At 41.2% G+C, this 18,631-nt stretch overlaps 1 protein-coding gene across 16 annotated transcripts in view; it reads left to right on the top strand.

The window, feature by feature from the left end:
* Window positions 1-18,631, top strand: part of KIAA1217 (KIAA1217 ortholog) — a 332,941-nt gene that overhangs the window by 125,834 nt on the left and 188,476 nt on the right. The window contains exon 1 of one of the 16 annotated variants that reach the window (XM_015617310.3): window positions 11,168-11,266. The exons of the other annotated variants lie outside the window; for them this stretch is intronic. The gene's annotated coding sequence lies outside the window, so the exon portion shown is untranslated. Of the gene's footprint in view, window positions 1-11,167; window positions 11,267-18,631 lie in introns of those variants that run through there. 16 annotated transcript variants of the gene reach the window in all.

Below are 18,631 nucleotides of genomic sequence, written 5' to 3'. Positions count from 1 at the left end.
TAGTTTAAGTGCTCCCAAATTTAGACACAATAACTATTATGTAAAAAGAAAAGATACTGAGTTAAGATTTCTGTAAGCAGGAGCTTTTAAGAGTGAAGTTTGACTTCTTGCTATGCTTGGTGGGACCAGTGACCATAGCAAACCATTCAATATCAGGTGAGAAAGAAAAAGATCATTTCTTGCCTCTTTCCCCTGGCCACCTCCTCTCACTGTGCTGGTCAGATGGGGCAAGGGCTGGCCCTGTCCCTTGCCAGGACTCAGACCCCAGGGCAGAGTGGGACCTGCAGAGATCCTGGGAGTGTGGTCACTACCTTGGCTTTTGGCTGGTGAGCTGCCATCACCAGGGATAAAGGATGTAAGGATGTGCTGGTAAGGAAAAGGGCAGGAAAAAAGTGATGTTCCCAGTGTGCTGGAGGAGGAATAAACTCTAATGTGATCATCCCTGTCACAGATGGAATATTTTACAAAGTATTCTGTCTATAATATAAGAAATATGCTAAACATCTCTATTATGTGGCATTTGAAATGTAGAAATAAAAATAGAAGTTGAAAGGTAGAGCTATTGCCTCTGCTGGGTTTATAGCATGCTGTCAGTGGAAGATGTTAACCCTAAAACCTCCTGGGAGCAGCTCATTCACTGTGGGGGAAATGCTGGAATAGCCTTAAGGGTTAATAAAATGTAGCAAATCTAAGTTTTTGCCACTATAGCTGACCATAAATTCTGTAATAAATGAGTGAGCATGGAATGGTAACACAAAGTGTTGCAAAGATCAAATCTGCATGTTAAACCCCAGTTTTGTTTTGATTGAGGTGGAGTCAGTTATTGAGTGCATGATCAGAGCACAGACGCTGAGTCCTATTCTTTCCTTAATTGAGAGTTGCTGTTACAGATACTTGACAGTGGTTCGTAGTGGCAATAATCCCTTTTGAAAATGGTTGTTATTCCAGTCATAAGTAGCTTGGCAGGACACTAACCCTAGCTTCACCTCTGATCGTTAGGAAAATAATCTTGGTTGGTAGCTGATGATTTTTAGTGATTTCCTGCTCGATAATTGCCAAACTAGCAAAGTAAGAAAACACAATTTTTAAAATATTTTACCTTTGGTTAGAAAGAAGGTGTGGGCTGTGAAAAATGCTGCAACTCTTGTTGTTCATAATGAAAATTCGCTGCTTACTGAGAGTGCTGACTTAAAATTTTTGCACGTCTTTTGTTGATCTTGCAGGCTGATGCACACGACCTGCTAATGCGATGCTTGGCTTTCCATACAGAGCCATTCATCCATGTTATATGTGAATGAAGCTTCCTGGTTTGTACATGTGCTGTGTCACATTCCTCTGGTTTTCTAACAAAGCTTTTAATTGGTATGCTGTGACTAATGAGCATGAAGTCCCAGAGGAAATGGAGCAGAATTTTCCATTATCCACCAAGAAGCTTCAAGCACGTAGATTATCAGGGCTTGAACTCCAGGATAAACCCGGGTCAAAGCTTCTGAGTATAATGGAACCTCATAGCTTAATATTTTGCTCCCATAACATTAAATTAATAGTTTCTCAGCAAAACTGTATTGTCTGTCTGATGGCACTGTGCAAACTATAACTGCCATTTCACTTGGACATCACATCAAATCCCTGACCCTTCACTGTTAAAGTTCCTGAAACACTTGAATACTGATGTCTTGCCTTTGTTCCGGTTTGGATAATGATGTGCTGCATACTTTTGTGGGATCAATCTCTCTTCAGTTTCAAGCAGAGATCTTGCTCTTCATTCTTCCTCTGAAAAACTATTGTACATTGTTTCTGACACTGGATTGCTGCCATATGGTGCACCAGAAGTGGTTGTATTTTTGGGATGGTTTAGAGCTCTCACTCTGACTTGAACATGTTCAGGTTCTCCTCTGCTTTCAGGACTAGGTGAGATTGGATGTAGTGAGACCAGCATACCTATAGGCTACCTCTGCCAAGTAGAGCAAAGTAATTATCTTCTATGCCTTATGTTCAGCACACTTACTAAGTGTCCCCAACAGGCACAGTATCAAAGAAAATTTAAATTAAAAGTGTAAAAAAGGTATTGAGATTGTTACTGAAATGGGTGTGGGGAATTGTGATTAGCTTTCCAATAAAGTATATGGAATAATACTTTTACCAATTCACTCTTTTAGTAATTAACCCATTATACAATTAATAATTTCCTCCTTTCTAATAGAGTCTGTGTGATTTATGCTTTGCAGTGAAACCACTAACCCAGAGAAAGAAAAAAAAGAGATTTTTTTAGTATTTTTTTTTAGGTTAGTTTCAGCAGGGTCACTTCCCTGAGCTGTCATGGTTCAGTGTGTGGCTGTGCAGAGGTTTGTGGGGACAGGGCTTGGGCGTGAGCAGCTGAGGGAGGAAGGGATGTCTTATTGCAGCAGCATTACCACCTCATAACAGGTTAAAGCTCATGAAGCTAGCCCAGAATTAAAATAAAATAAATCTAATTTCTTTTACATGTTGAAACTCCTCCATTGCGCAAAAACCACTGTGGTACTGGTGGGAGCTGTGTGGAGTAGGTTGGTCCTTCCTGTGCAGGTGGCTCCTTGCATTCCCAGCAGCTGTGACTGCCTTTCATTTGCTCTTCTTACACATTTGTTTTGTTTCATTTCCTAGCTTGTGGGCTCTTGTAGACCTTCTCTGTTCTCGTTCTGTGAGGGAGTTTCCAGAGGTGCTGTCACATCTCGAACTTAGTGAACGTGAGCCCAGTGTCTCTGGGCAGTGTGTGTGTGTAGCAAGGAGAATATGAGGAGTTCTGTGGTTCTCTGCTTCTTTTTGAGAAACAATAAGGAAGCTGATGCTCCAGAAGTTCCTTGGACAGTTGTTTCATATGACAGAATTTGTTTCTTTTGTTTACATATTAAAGAATTCTATATTAGCACTGTATTATAGAATATTAAGGTTGTATTATTAGATTCAAAGGTTACCAGGTACAAATACTAAGAGCAATAAGTACATTGTGGGTTCAGATTGTGATATATTGTCTTTTTATCCTGTGAAGAAGGTGTTTGTGCTTCCTCTGCAATCAGGAGTTCTGTGTGCACCATTAACAGTGGATAGCCATAAATAATTGCCTGTCCTTTTCTTACTGTCACAGGTACCAAGAGGACAAACAGTAGTACTAAAACATGGTACCTATTACTGCTTTAAAGCCCACAGAGGAGGGAAAGGGGAGTGCAGTTTAAAGGTTTTGGTTGCATTCTAGATGCAGGTAAGAGAGCACACCTGATATACTCCAGGGTGGCATGGAGTGTATCCATTTACTCATCCAGGTTGCTGTTCTAAATGTACAAGAAACCAAGGGAGCTGAGGTGAAGGTCAGTACTGCCTTTCATTTCCATTTGACAGATCCTGTAAAACCCAGAGCAAGGATATCTGCTAGCCACAAATACACTGAAGGTTCTGTTCTATTCAGTGACCCAGCAGTATTACAAAATATTCCAGAGCTTCATCTGTGGAAAACCTCCTGGCTTTCTGGAGAGCCAAGTGCCTCACTGCCCCTGGGCTGGGGCAGAGGAGCAGCCCTTCTGGGCTAACAGGGAGGGTGGGCGCCAGGGGCTGCTGCAGCTCCCCAGCCCACAAGCCTGGACTTAGTTCTGCTCTGACCTTCTGGCATCTTGCTTTTTTTTGTTTGGGAGTCCACAAGTGGGAGGAGAATTCCTCTGTCCAGTCCAACTCCCTTATTGTCCCAAAGGGCAGTGGTGTTGAATCACACTCACAGATTTGCGTGTTTCCAACTCAAAAATCACCTTCATGTTTGTATTTAATGTGTATGTTGGGAAGCTATTTGGTCCATCATTCCTTTCCCTAGCCAGAATTGTGGCATTTCTGCTGTGCAAAGAACAAAGATCTTTACCACTCGAGACACCTCCCGCACTGAAAGGATGGAAATGTAATAGCCATCCTGTTTCTGTGTGAAGGAAAATGTTTGGGAAAGTCCTCCCACAATCCCCCTCTGGTTTTTTGACCTCTTGTGCTGCCAGGACAATCAAGAGAAGCCACATGTTTTTATTTTCATGCAGGTGAGGGGGAGGTGATTAAAAGTACGCTTTGGAGCCCATACTTTGGTGTCTCATGTGAAAAGTATTACCCAGCAGAACCTTCAACCTTGTGCCTTTAAAAAACAAACATGTTTTCCTACCAACTTCAACAGGTACCCTAAGGCACAAAAACTGTAAGGAATTGTCAGGCAACAGCAAGAACCTCAAAAATTGCTCTTCCCAGATCCTACTGCTGTATTCCCCAGAATAATTACACTTTATGACAAATGGGATTTTGGCAGCTTTATAAAAATGACCTCTTTTTAGTCAGTAGTTCAACTGTTCAGAGAAGTGTGGATGAAGTGCACATTTTGGATGACACATTTTACATGCACATTGTGCATGAAGTGCACACATTTACTTCTTAAATGAAATAAATGCTAATATATGCTAATGTCTAATAATTTCACATTTGTATTTTTTGGTTTTATTCTTTTCATTAAAAGCCTTAAAATGTTCTTCTGAATTTTATACTTACATTTTAGGGAACAATAAAGCTATGTCCTTTAAGATCGTTACTGCTTTATAAAATGAAGGTAAAGGTGTTTGCTTTTTTAGTGCTTTGGGAGGTATTCATATTCTAGTAAAATATGCCATACTACCTGGATCTTCAGCAAGCAAATGTAAAAGTCAAACTTTTTAAAAGAGCGAGAAATACTTGAATTTTTAACATCTCTCTGAAAAAAGATGCAATGTCCTACTTTTTAGTGCTTGGTTTGTTGAAAAGATTAGAAGCACAGCCCTTATTGACTTAGTCCTGTGCTGAGTGTAAATTCACACAAAGAAGAGCAATTTAACATGTGACTGACCTTTTTCAGTGCAAGATGAAGAAATGTGCTGTTAAGGTTACCAGAGTATGGCAGGATGTTTAATCAGCTTCTTTACTTTAAAGAACAGTAGGAAGGAGATGATGTATTAAAGATGATAGCTTCTTGTAGATTTTAACTTGTAATGCCAGGATCTGAGTACAATAGCAGATTAAATCTCTGTAGGGGAACTTCCTACTGGACTTGCTATTTTTAGATGTTTGTGGCTGCTTCTTCCTTTACTACTTACTAGTTGGCTTTAGCTCCCTTGAAGAGGTGAGTTGCTTTCTCTGAGATCTGCTTCCAAATTCTGACAATGTATTTCTGTTAAGAGCAATTTTTTTTCCTCAGTTTTGTAGGAAAGGCAAAAGAAGACAGCATAAATGGAGCCGTGCACTTTCCTGTTGTATTTCAGTGCATGCATGAGGTAAACTCATGGCTTTGAGCAAAATGTTTGCAACACCCTTAGCATGTGTGTAACAGCACAGCAAACTTTCATGTTATAATAACAAATCAACCCAGATTTGCTTGTGCAGCTGGGTAAGTAGGATAGTCTGGTGCTCTGTGCTTTCAATTTGTCCCTCATGTTTGAAAACTCCCCAGAGCTGTGTGTGTCTCCTCTGAGTAATGCACATATCCATCCAAATCAGATGGCTTCACCTGGCTGTCTTTCCTCTCTGACCAACATGGATTGATTCCAGAATAGCTCCTTATTTTAGGCGCAGCACCTTTTTCCTCTACTGCCCCCATGCCCTCTCTTGAGAGATTAATTTACAATAGGAATCCTGTTTCTAATCTATCTCAGAGATAGCAAAGCTGAGGTTATTATATTAATTTCATTACAGTGAGACCTTCTTCCTCTTCACCATTGTTCATTGTTAGGATGTTGCCTTTCTGTGCATCAAAATCCACCACTCTTGCTCCTGGTATGATCTTTTCAGAGGTTCACGTATCTTGCATTTCACTGTCTTTCAAAGGTCCATTTTTTGTGTCCATTCTGCTCTTGGGGTTGGACTAGAGGATCTTTAAAGGTCCCTTCCACCAAACCCTTCTATGATTCTATAATTTCTATTCTAATTCAGGCAATACCTATATATATTTTTTGGAAGTTTCAGTAATCACTTTTTTATTTTTAATTTGCATTTTGGGGTCATATATTTACTACTAATTTTCATATTTTTCCAGTCAATGATCCTTAATTTTAAAAAGGCATATTAACACAGTAAAACTATTACAATATTACAGAAATATTCTCCCATTAGTCTTGTATATTTAGATGAATGCTTTTCTTTTTCACTATAATGAATTTTCATTTTATTGTTTTTTAATGAAACAGTGTGGTGGGTCGACCCTGGCTAAATGCCAGGAGCCCACCAAAGCTTCTCTATCACTTCCTTCCTCAGCTGGGCAGGGGAGAGAAAATGTAATGAAGTGCTTGTGGGTTGAGATAAGGACCAGGAGATATCATTCACCAGCTACCATCCTGGACAAAACAGACTCTGCTTGGGGAAATTAGTCTAATTTATTACCAATCAAATCAGAGTAGGATAATGAGAAGTTAAATCTTAAAACACAACCCTCCCTTCTTCCCAGCCTTATCTTTATTCCTGATTCTCTACCCCTCCCATTGCCAGCAGCGCAGGGAGATTGGGAATGGGGGTCCGTTCATCACACATTGTTTCTGCTGCTGCCTCCTCCTCAGGGGGAGGACTCCTCACACTCTTCCTCTGCTCCAGCATGGGCTCCCTCCCAGGGGAGACACTCCTCTGCCAAGGTGACATGAATTCTTCCCACAGGCTGCAGTTCTTCACCAACTGCTCCAGCTTGGATCCCCCACAGGGTCACAAGTCCTGCCAGCAAACCTGCTCCAGTGTGGGCTCCTCCCTCCATGGGTCCCCAGGTCCTGCCAGGAGCCTGCTCCAGCACAGGCTTCTCAGGGGGTACAGCTGCCTTCAGGCATCCACCTGCTCCAGCATGGCATTCTCCATGAGCTGCAGGTGGATCTCTGCACCCCCACTGACCTGGCTGTGGGGACACAACCTGCCTCGCCTCATTCTTCACCACGGGCTGCAGGGGAATCTCTGTTCTGGCTCTTGGAGCACCTCCTCCCTCTTCTTCTTTACTGGTATCTTCAGAGTTGATTGTCTTACATATTCTCACTCCTATCTTCTCTGGCCACAATTGCTTAGGTGCAATAACTCCTCTCTCCTTTTTAAACACATTATCCCAGGGGCACAGCCACCATGGCTGATGGGCTCAGCCTTGGCCAGGAACGGGTCCATCCTGGAGCCAGCTCTATCAAACCTGGGGAAAGCTTCTGGCAGCTTCCCACAGAAGATAGCCCTGTAGTCCCCTGTCCTCCCGCTACCAAAACCTTTCCTAGTAAACCAAATACAAGCAGCTCCCCAGCCTTCTGTCTCTCTGATGTTTTGTTTTTCTTTGGCTGTTCAGCTTTTGCTTGCTTTTGAACCCATTGGTGGAGTTTTCTTTATTCTGTTCTAGTGGGCTCCTAAATTACAAGTTTTTTACTTGGTTAGTTTGACAAAAGTACTCCAAGTGCTGTGTAGCTTTTGTGCCATGTAATAATTGGTGTACTTTGTCTTTGTGGGAATGCAGCCAGATAAGAGCACAAATTTAAGTTAAGTTACTCTAGAAATCTTACAGTCTTAGAAACCTCTTTTTAAGGCCACAGGAGTCAATGGTTTTTACTGACATTCAACAGTCTTTGTTCGGCTGAGTCTTAAGTGATGCCCATGTCTTCAGCATCTCAGACCTACTCCCTGCCTCTTGGATGCCAAACACTCCAGCACAGGCAGTGAGACAGTGATAGCTGGCAGCACCCACTCAGGATGTGTTTTAAATGTCATAAATCCAAGAGAGATATCTGAGCACTCTCTGAGCACTACCTGGGTTCTTGTCCTGTGGTGTTAATCTACTCTTGAGCTAGAGATGCTCCAGGTACTGTGCTGTCACCACAGAACTAGCATGTGTATTTCTCATCAGGCTCTCCTTGGACTGTGCTGTTCTGTCCCTGGCTTCTTCTTGCCAGGGACAAAACAGCCCTGAATGCAGGTTATCAGGCTGGGAAAACCTCAGCTGTGAGAGCAGAGGACGGAGCTCTGAGAAGCAGGGAGGTGTGAGGAGAAGTGGTAGGATCGTTGTGTATTGGATATGGGAAAGCCTCTTCCCTCTTCCCTCCCCTTCTTCTTCAAGGTGTCTCTTGACTCCCCCTTGGATCTGGCTCAGCTTGTCTGGAGGATGGAATTAAATCTGTATACAGTTTTTGCTCTCTGTGTCATATGGATTGTCAAAACCAGAATTACAAAAATTAGTTTATTAGTTTTAAGAATGGTGTAGCCGAGAAAAAAGCATTAGCAGCATTATTGAAACAAATCTCCCCAAAGATACTGACACATTGCCACTGCAGAGGACACTTATGAAATGTAGTACAGTGGGTGATTTAAGGGACAGCTTGTGAGGAGTGCAAAGATAAACCTTCAAAGGGTACTTCTGTAGCAGCAAAAAGCTCATGCACAGCAATAGCAAGTTGTCACAGGTTACACCCCTACTTCCTGGAAGGGAATTAAGGCAAAACAGGGACACACCAAGTTTTTGGAAGAACTGGAATGAAAGTTCTGAGTCTCTGTTTAAGCTGTGGTGTGTGATCCTGGCAGTGGATGCTTCTCCCCACCTACGCCTTGGCTGTGTCCAGGGTGACTCTGACCGAGCAGGCTACAGTCAGTACAGGTTTTCATTTAAAAAAAGAAAAGTATTAACAGAAAAGTATTACCTTCCATAGCTTCACAATCAGAGATAACATGATTAGTAAAATGAGGATATGGTAAAAACCATTACAAAAAAACTTCATTCACTGCAAAATAGCAATTTAATGCAAAATATTTACAGCCTCTTATTGGGTCCTGCTACTATCCTCCTTCCATTTCCCTTCCAAAAAGAGGCAAAGTTCATGGGTGTAAGAAGTGTAGCTGCTATTTATTCCCTTTATTCCCTAAAGATGCTTTTTGGGCATTGTAAAATGAGAATTCAGTTTTGCAGAGCCCTGCAACAGGCCACACATAGTTTGGGACTCTGCTTTGGGAACTATTGTCTTGGACTTTAAATGTGAAATAAAGCCAGCATCTGTTTGCATTTAGTCTGCTATTAAAATGAACATGGATTTTGGTACGGCAACCTAATTATTCTGAGACGGCACTCCTTTTTCTCATATGAAACAAAAATCATCAACTGAATAAATCTGTAACAAATTTTATTGACATTTTGGGAAGTGCAAGTATTGCTAGTGTCAATTAGAAGTATTGTCACATGCTTTCCCAGGACAGAATTTCAGTATACCAGTGCATTTTCCTACCTGCTGCCATCAGGAGCACTCACTGTTAATCAGATGGCAGGTAGCCATGAGCCATCAAACACCTCTCTCTGCATTTATCCCAGGAGCATTTTTATTTCCCTGCTTCCTAATGAAGGATTTCTTTGCCAGAAATCTTGTGGAAATAATTTTTCCTGTATTTCTTCAGACTTTTCCCAGTAGAGAGTATCTTTCAAATTCAGCTCTTTTCCTCTGTCACGTTGACCCCAAAGCTGTTCTTTCTGGATTTCCTGCATGCTTTGTTTTTCCAAGTTTCTGTTTTCAGTTTCTGATGATTCTTTTGCACTGATGGAGCATCTGCCCATAATTCGCTATTTTTCTATTGTGAAAAGCCATTTTGTTACAGTGGGGTTTTGATTCAGTGATGATTTCTAGTTCAGTCTGTTATTCTCAAAGATGACTGACTTTCAGTCATAGAACTTCAACCCCTAAATGAGCAGCCTGGGCTCCTGATACAGCAAATAAAACCTCCATAGAGGAGCCCAGAGCGCTCTTATCTTCCCTATCCTTGATCAGATTGTCTTAATTTGATCAGAGGTGGGGGAAGGTATGTCCTTGGGAAGGACTTTCTTTGTCTCTTGCTTTTTATAGAAGGTGATGATCCTGTTGTGCTGTCACAGTTCTTCCACCTCACATATTAGTATCAAATGGCTAGATCATGGTTTCTCTGTTTTCCAAGTCTGCAGCAAGTTCAGAAGAATATATTAGCAAGGGATTGGTAAGTCTAGGAGTGGCATGCTGTATTGAAGAACCCTGTGATTACCAATCCAAAGCTACATAAAAATCCTGTGAAGAAAGTTTTTTTGTCAACACAATTTCCACAGAAAAGTTCTGGGAAGGTTGTGAAGGCTGAAGTGCTCACAGCACAGCTGAGTTTCCAAGACTTTAAATCAGATCCCGGGTTGATGGCATGAACTAGACAGGGACAACTCTGGCTTTCCACCTTTCTTAAGATGCTGAGGCTGCAGTATCAGTCTTTCTTCCAAAATCCCTTAATGGTACAGAGGGATCTCTGAGAGGGAGATTTGCTTTGTTGTGCAAAGCCCTTTTCTTTGGCCTCTAAGAGAGGAGGGGAGGTGTTCCAGGTTGAAGAAGTAAAGACAAGACAGAGAACACTATCTTTAAGGAAACCCAGTGAACCCCAGTGAATCACACCCTGAAACCAAAGGACTCTCTATTTTCTCACTTGCTGAATTCAGCTAATGCCCACCTTTCATCATTGCTGTGCCATGGCTGATCTTGGGGCCTAGCATATGGTTTAGCTACTGATTTGGCTTCTGCTTAATTGAGATCTTTGAAATGAGATTGTTCCATGCTGTGCAGTGCACATTTGTACAGCACTTTGCTACATAGTTTGCCTTCTCCTTGCCTATTGACAATAAAGTTGTCAGGAGGCTGTTGCCACCTGAACCTTTTTGTCATTGTCTGTCTTCTGACTGTTGACCCTGCCATATGGAGTGAATTCCCAAATCTTGCAAGTCTGCACGGAGCTGATGTAGTTTTCATTTAACATTCATGGCAAAGGCAATCTGTCTGTACTCCATTGGCATCCATAAACTATCATTGGTTTGTTTACAAGACTGGCTTACAAAAATACACACAGAGAGTGAGTGAAAACTTGTTTCCTTACTACAAGTGATCTTAACAAAGAGCTTTCCGGACTTGAAAGGCAAGGCAAGCAAGCATTATGCTATGATTTGGGTTTCTGCAGTAGGAAGTCTTTTAAAACAGCTCATAGAGATCTTCTTTCTGAAATGGCTGTGTTGACATTTAATAAAGTGGTTGTCAAAATTTTGGGATGGGGGTTGTTTGGTTGGGGTTTTTTTTAGTTCATGAGGTTGTTCCTGTCGGTAGATTGAGAGTTGCTTCCTTTTGCTGTTGAAGGCTGAGATTGGAAAGGAAGACTTATTGCAATCTATTTCAAGAATAGTCTGAGGAGGAGGAAATTCCCTTCTTGTTCTTAATAACTGGTGCAGAACACTCTGCTGGAGGAGAAGAATAGTTCAGTAAGTTAAAACATTTAAATGAAGTTTTGATTTCATACATCTTGTTATTATCTAGAAATTTAATTGTATTTTAAACATAGTATGTTTTATTTTCTTTGTTAAGGGGGAGGGACTGTGGGTATTGTGTAAGAGCTTTGAACTCAGTAGATACTAATTTGCTGATCTAGCAAGGGTGAAATGTTCAGTAAGAAAAGAAAACAATAGCAGATCTGCTACTGCTTGTATTGCAAAGCACCAGTCTAAGCTGCTGGAGTACCTCTGAGAGACATTAGCAGTGCATTTCATTATCCAGGATCTTGGCTGAGACAAGAGTTTTACCCGTCCACAAATCTGTAATGTTGTTATCTTTTCAGATGTTTGTTTGAGACAGCTTTAGGGTACTTCCAGCAACAGTTTAAAATCAAGGGTTCTGTTTAAATATCAGTGGTAGAGCAATCCAAACCTCCTTCAAGGCAGAGTTAGATACCCTAGGCGAGCAGAGTAGAATGAGAGTGTTTGTCTACATACATTTGCATTTTGCTCTTTTGCTTTAATCAAAAGTAGTGTGGTGTTCAAGGCATACCTAATTCTGTACTTCATCCAGAAGTGTGTGCTGTCCTGCTGGGAGCAGGGTATGGAGGCATTATTGAAGCCCTTGTGCTCCTCCACTTCATGAAGAAGGTGCTCCTGATGCAGTGGGGTGTGTGCTGAGGCACAGTGGGACACCCCAAAATCCCCTTGTCCTCTGCTTTTTCCTGGCAGGGCTGGCTCAGGGTGCAGTAAAACAAAGCCCAGGATGTGTCTGTGCCTCCTTGGCTGTCAGTAGAAAATCTGCCTTCATCCCAGTGGATGCAATTTCACTGCTGTTTATGGGCTCCTTGTAGGAGCTGTTATACAAATGCCAAAGAGGCTCTGCAGCCCCAAAGTCTTAAACTGCTGAAAATTCACATTTGTTCTCCTTTTGCCACCCATAGGAACTGAGGTTTGGTAAGAAAATTCTTGAATTTTTATGCAGCAAAACTCAAAGAAAATAATTAATTTTTTAAAAATAAAAATAAGCTGGAGATGGAAGAAACACCTTCTGCCAGATAATTTATCAAGTGTTCTCTGCAACCCCTTTCAAGCCAAGAATGTTGCTGCAGGTGTGAGTTTGCTCATGAAGCTGCTTGTATACCCAGGTGAGCCACGCTCACACACTGCCCCTGCCATGTACGTGCTAGCCTTTCTGAAAAGACACATTCCAGCACTGAGTGTCTCATCCTATCCCATGATCTGTTTTGGGACTTGGCCAGGTGGGACTTTTGTCTTCTGCAGACAGTATAACCTGCTTTGAATTTCTTAAAGACCTCCGTCAGATACGTGTGCCAGTAAGTGAAACTATTAATGTTCATTTCATTAATGCATCTGTTTCAGAAGATTATTGCTACATTTAAGTGAAAATCAAGTATTTAACTGAGAGAGCATTTCTGCAATGCATTTTAAAGTATCATTTACTATATTATGAGTAATAGCCTGAAACTCACAGCAGAATTCATTGGACCATTATATCACACACTGTGTAGGAAATTCTTCTGCGTCTTGATAGAGTTTATAATTTAATTGAGGATGAGCAATTTAGAGAGGGAGAGATATGCTGTGAAACATAGAGGTGCAGCATTATGTGACTGTGAATACAGGTATATGTGGGATCGTTAAAAGTTTAATAATTAATAACTTAAGAATGTCTCTCTTCCAGTCTATATAAACTTATAAAATTTTGAATAGTATCAAATAACTAAATTCTCTTTATTTTCTTAAATCACTTTATTTTTCTGCAACTTTGTGCCTTGTATTTCTTGCAAGTAAAAGCCCAGACTTAAACTTTTAAACTAAATGTTAGAAAGATTTCAGGGATTCACGTGCTCAACTTTCCTTTTTATTCTGCCATTGAAAATACAGAAAAAAATGTTAATTTGCTGAAAAACATGTTGGGTGCTTTTAGTGTATTTCAGGTATTCAGAAATTTTAGAACTCTCTCTTCTTTTAAATAGAACGGAATGCATTGTCATGTCCAGTGCTGAGAAGTGGCATTGTACAGCAATTCTTTTTGTACTTGTAAACAAGCTTCCATACGCTAGTACTTTGAAAGTGTTTTTAAAATTGTGCTACATCTGTGTCTGATGTTAAAAGCATGAAAAACAGCCAAAAAACAAGCCCTCCTAATGGTCTCAAAATGCAGAATATGTATACATATTCAAAACTGCCTATCCTTAATTTTAATAGCAAACATAAAACATAAATGCTTTCCTAAGCTTTCTCCATGAGCTTTACTGTTTTATAGACCTTCTCTGCCAAATTCCCTTGTTCTTGCTCCCAGTTTTCTTGTCTGGGCAGAGACAGTTCTCTCCCGTGCTCTGACCAGAGCAGTTTTGATGTCACCTCATCTGCAGGGTGACATAGCAAAACACTCAAGCCTCTTGCTGTAGAACCTGGAGCACCCCGTGCCCCACACCTTGGCACCTGGGTCAGTGGCCCTGGCCAGGCATGGGGACTGCAGAGAGAGCCACAGCAGCCAAAGCCTCCTAACTGGGGGCCAGAAAGCATTTTGACTTGTAGAAGTGGCTCAGGTGGGGCCAGCTGCTGCTCTGGTCTGTGAGCAGGGTCTGGAGAGCAGGCTGGTCCCATTTCCAACAGGGGGCTGAGCAGCAGAAACCACAGCCTGGCACCCAGATGGAGTGGTGGTAGGTTTGTGCAAGGAATGTGACATTGTGAATGGACTGGCACTGAATTTGTGTCAGGGTGGCAGAAGCTGTTATGGCCCAGCCGCCGAGTATTGGTAAATTAAGCCAGTGGCAGGCGGAGAGATTGGATCAGCAGAGGCGTAGTGGTTTAAAACTTAAATTTAAGCAAATAAGGTTCATTAAAAAAAAACCTAAAAAGCTATTTCTTAAATTTTTAACTTAATAATATTTAGAAGTATTATATTCTGTGTAATGAAACTGTGGTGTCATTTTAGGAGACAGCAAGGCTTCTTATGTGTTTAAAATAGAGGTTAAAACACATTAATGAAGTCATGTATATGTGGGAATCACCTTGTGCAGATATTATGAAGCTACAATAAATTTTTCCTTGGCAGTTTAGCCTTGCCCTAAAAAACTTAATGTAGTGGATTTTAAGGGGATTTAAGTCAAAGTCAACAGAATTTTTATGTCATAATTTTTGCAGCATGTTTTGATTTTTTAGATTGGTGAGATTAAGCATGGTAAGTGGAAATTTATCCATTACTGGAAACTATGTGAAAGTGAGTTTTACTTATTGTTTGGATTAAAATTGATTATCTTCTTATTTCTATACTTATTGACTTATTTGAAGTATAGGAATAAAAATTACTAGGTTATATAATAATGGTTAAATCTTGACAATAGTTTTGTAGGAAACTGACCGTGTAAATACAAAATCAGAATGGTGTGTTTTCCCAAAGCGGTACCATATGTTAGTTGATTAAAAAATTGTAGGGCTATTAGAAGATCTTGGCTGCTGGTAAGAAGAAGCATCTGTTTTCTACATCTTTTATCTAATATGTGTAAATACTCTGGCAAGTCAAGTTTAAGTGTGTTTTTTGTTTGTTTGTTTTATTTTTTTATTTTGGGCGGTTTTTTGGGGGGGGGGTTGGGTTTTTTTTATTTTTTTAGGGGTATATCAGCTATATATTCCTTGGGTATTTTTCTTTCCATAGGCAACAGTAATGTATTGTTGGGATTTAAATCTAACACTGTTCCTTTGAAGAACATTCAGTAACATTAAGACAGAATGCTCAATACCCCATGTGCAGGTATTTTATAAAATCAGTTCAAAATTCTGCCAGCATCACAGCTTGTATTTAGTCTAAAACTTCGTTTTGTTTTGTTTTTCTCTTCAACCAGACATCAACTCCAGTAACTAAAGAGCAAATATAAAAGTTTAGTTTTCCTTCAGAACTTAGCAGTTTGCACTGATGGCATTGCAGTGTGTGCAAAATGCTAAGTGTGTGTGCCTGTATCATCGTGTAACTATAAAAACAAGTTTTTTTCATGAGTTTTACAGAGTAAAAGGTGCCTCTGCTTACGACCTATTCTGAGATCTTACACAGAGTTTTAAGTGGTTAATCAGTCTTATGGCACTGGTGTGGAACAGAATCTCTTGTGGTCTAGCCAGTTTTGAGGCCGTTTTGAGGAAGAGCCAACAGCCTGAGACTTCACCCTGAAAACAAATGAGGTCTTAGAAGAAGACTGAAGATTTTGAATTCTTTCAGGACTCTCAAAGAGAACTTCTGCTCTTCTGTGTTCAAAATCCATTTGTTGTTTCCAAAGCAGCATTTAGGAATAGCTTTTACTTTTCTCATCCAGGCCTGATGAAGTTTCTGGACTTTTATGTGGGGATCTTACTGGCTACAGGGAGCCCATAGGACATGCTTCTGCATGTTCTTCTTTTGGGACTCTAGGTGTTTCATTGAGGATAAGAGACAAATGAAAGATTTAAAAAGAACTTTTTGTAAAAAAAAAAAAGTGGTTTTCATGTTGTTAGTGTCTCTATTGTCAAAGTCTGATTTCTCTGTTCATCTGATTTCCCCATACTTTCATTAGGAGGCTGTAATTTGAAGCTGTGAAGGAAGTTTTGAAACAGACAAAGGGTGGAGATCAATCTATTTTCTCTAAGCTCTGGGACTTTCCATGGTAGGAAACTGTTTAGTTTTGCAAAAATTGCCTGTATTTCATTGGCAGGACATTGAGCACAGTCGGGTCATGACCGCAGTGTGAAAAGCTAGGACAAGTCTTGAGATGAAGTATCAAGGCAGGAAGTGAATTCCCTCTCCTGTGGTGTGTTTTAGGGGACAGCAGCTTCAACGCCTGCAGGAGGTGGGTGCCTGCTTTCCCTTTTGGTGCTGGTCGTGCTGTTGCTGAGCAGCCTTCAGCAGCTGAAACCCCCCAGGCCATATCCCAGCCTCTCACCAGCCCAACTATCCACTCTGTCCACTACCAACACCTTCAGAAACACAGCCTTTTAACTATGCCTTTGTCTATGAATAGCTTTTCTTCCTGTGTTTCTTGAGGGGTGTTAGATGAGGCAAAGTAAGGTAAGTTGTCAGCAAAACATGCCGAAGAGGATGAGCCAAGAGGTGAGAGAAGCAGCAGCTGAGCAGGCAGTGGCAGGGTGCACACGTGTTTGCGTGAGAGAGGTGTTAGCTCTCCGAGTGGTGCCATATGCTGCACAGACCTGAGATCCACACACAGCTCAGCAGAGCCCAGGGGATGCTGCACTGTGTCTACAGGGCTTGGGGTCAAAGCCTAGAAGGAAGCGCTGTTTGCAGCCCTTCTGGAGCAGCCACAGCGGCCACTCATGAAGTGTTACTGACAGAAGTTTTTAAGAGCAGGCTTTATGCTTCGGTTTTCAAAGTCTGGACAGGAATCATGCAACAGCTCCATCTGGTATGAGATTGCAAACAGAGCTGTAGTGCAAGGGAAAGACAGGCCGTCCTCAGCCTTGTAAAACAGCATTTTATGTTAGTGAGAGTCTCCTCAGAATATGATCTGGGTTGGATTGTTTTAAGAGAGAAGTGTTTAAGAAACTGATTGTCTAGTCTGCTGGCAACAAAACAGTATGACAAAACATGTTGGGCAAAAATAGCAATAGCAGAGTCTTCATACAGAGAATCTGGAAAATGAGTCTAAAATCTAGAATTAAATATATGTTTGGCTCTTGATGAAAACAGTCTACATGGGAACCACTGTCTAAAACATTGTGGAAATGTTAGAGTATTAGGAGAGATTTCCATGTACAGAGAGTGCATATTTTTCCAAATAAAAATTTTGTTTTATTCTCAGAAGTATTTAAGAAGTGTCATGCCATCCAAAAAGCCATATGTACAGATGTTTTCAAGTGATCAACACTACCTCCAGTGGATAGCTGCCCACTGAAGAATAAATGCTCTGCTCTGCAGCATGCAAGAGTCAGCTCCTGTAACATTGGCCCTGAATGTGCTGGCTGTTTAGTCTAATGTGTATGCTGCTGTACAGCCATGGAGAGAGACTCAGGAGACTAATTCACCCTATTCTAAAATAGGGGTCCAGATTCACTGCCTTCAGCAGTTCCCCTTTCACCTCTGTGGTTACAAAGTGGATACAGGTGGGTATTTGCTTGTATTTTTGATGGCTGAGACTAAGTGAGGTATGGCAGGTTGGCTTCCCTTCAAAGGAAAGAAGGAATAGGACTCTTTGGTGGTATCTAAGGAGAAGGCCTGTCAGCTAGAAGAGAACACACTTATTTTCTGTCGTTTGCAGTGCCAGTATTGCAGATGGGTGTGAAACATCTCTAGAACAACCAGTGCATCTGCCAGCCTGCAGCCACCTTTGCAGGGCCACGTGGAGAGTCCTGGTCTCCAGGAGAGGACAGATTTGACTGCTCTACACAAACCACAGTATCCAAAGGTTGCTTATGCAAGGTGTTATGAACTGTGTGCACCACACCCATGAATTTTTTTTAAATTACTTCAGATTTTCTGGGTCAGGAGCTACTGGGCTACATCACTGTATATCATATGTACATCACTTGAGAAACAGCATTTAATCATGCAACTAAAACGCTTACAAAGGGTCTGCTGCAACAATCCCCAGGAGCTCCCTGTTACAGTAGTAGCTCCAAGTGCAGGACACTCCTCCCCACTCTGATGTGTTTCTGCAGCTAACATACAAGTACATAATCTCAGGTATGAAACTGCCATTGCTTTCCTTTGTGTTCAATAATTCTGTAAAAACTGCTTTCAAAAGTACTTGAAAATATAATGAGATTTTGGATAGGTCTCTTTCAAGTCAGCCAGTCATAACATTCCTTGAGAAATTGCTAGTAAAAAGTTTCTTACTGTGCATCACTGCTTAATAAAAGGTGTATTATTCTCTGCCCTTGAAATATGTCTCATGAAAAAAAAAAAGAATAAATCTCCTGTTTCCTTGGACTGAGAAAGCCTAGAGGTGGTTCTAGAGGTGGTTACACATCTCAAATAGGAAGCAGTAAAAGCAAATCTCCAAAGACTACAGGAACAAAAGCATATGATGCCTTCATGGCAACGTTGTGTGCAGCAGTGTGAGAAGATACTCAGATTTCATGCTTCTAAACAAGTAAATTACCAATGACCTACCAAATCCTAATGCTGCCTTGTGGAGTATTGCCTTGCCTGCTGTACTTTAGGTCCCATATCCCACAGAAATGGGGAAGGGCACAGGAGCTTGGTGCCACACTGTGCTTCAGTCCAAGTCACCTAAAGTCCTCCAGAGTGGTTTCTCAGTAGCAGGGAATTGATGATCTCAGCCCCTCCAAAGCCATACAGATCCCCTGATCAAAAGGTTTAACAGCGTGCTGACACCTGATGGTATC

Source organism: Parus major, chromosome 2 (assembly GCF_001522545.3).
Source record: "Parus major isolate Abel chromosome 2, Parus_major1.1, whole genome shotgun sequence".
In the NCBI taxonomy this organism is placed as follows: domain Eukaryota; kingdom Metazoa; phylum Chordata; class Aves; order Passeriformes; family Paridae; genus Parus; species Parus major.
This window is presented reverse-complemented; position numbering and strand designations above follow the sequence as displayed.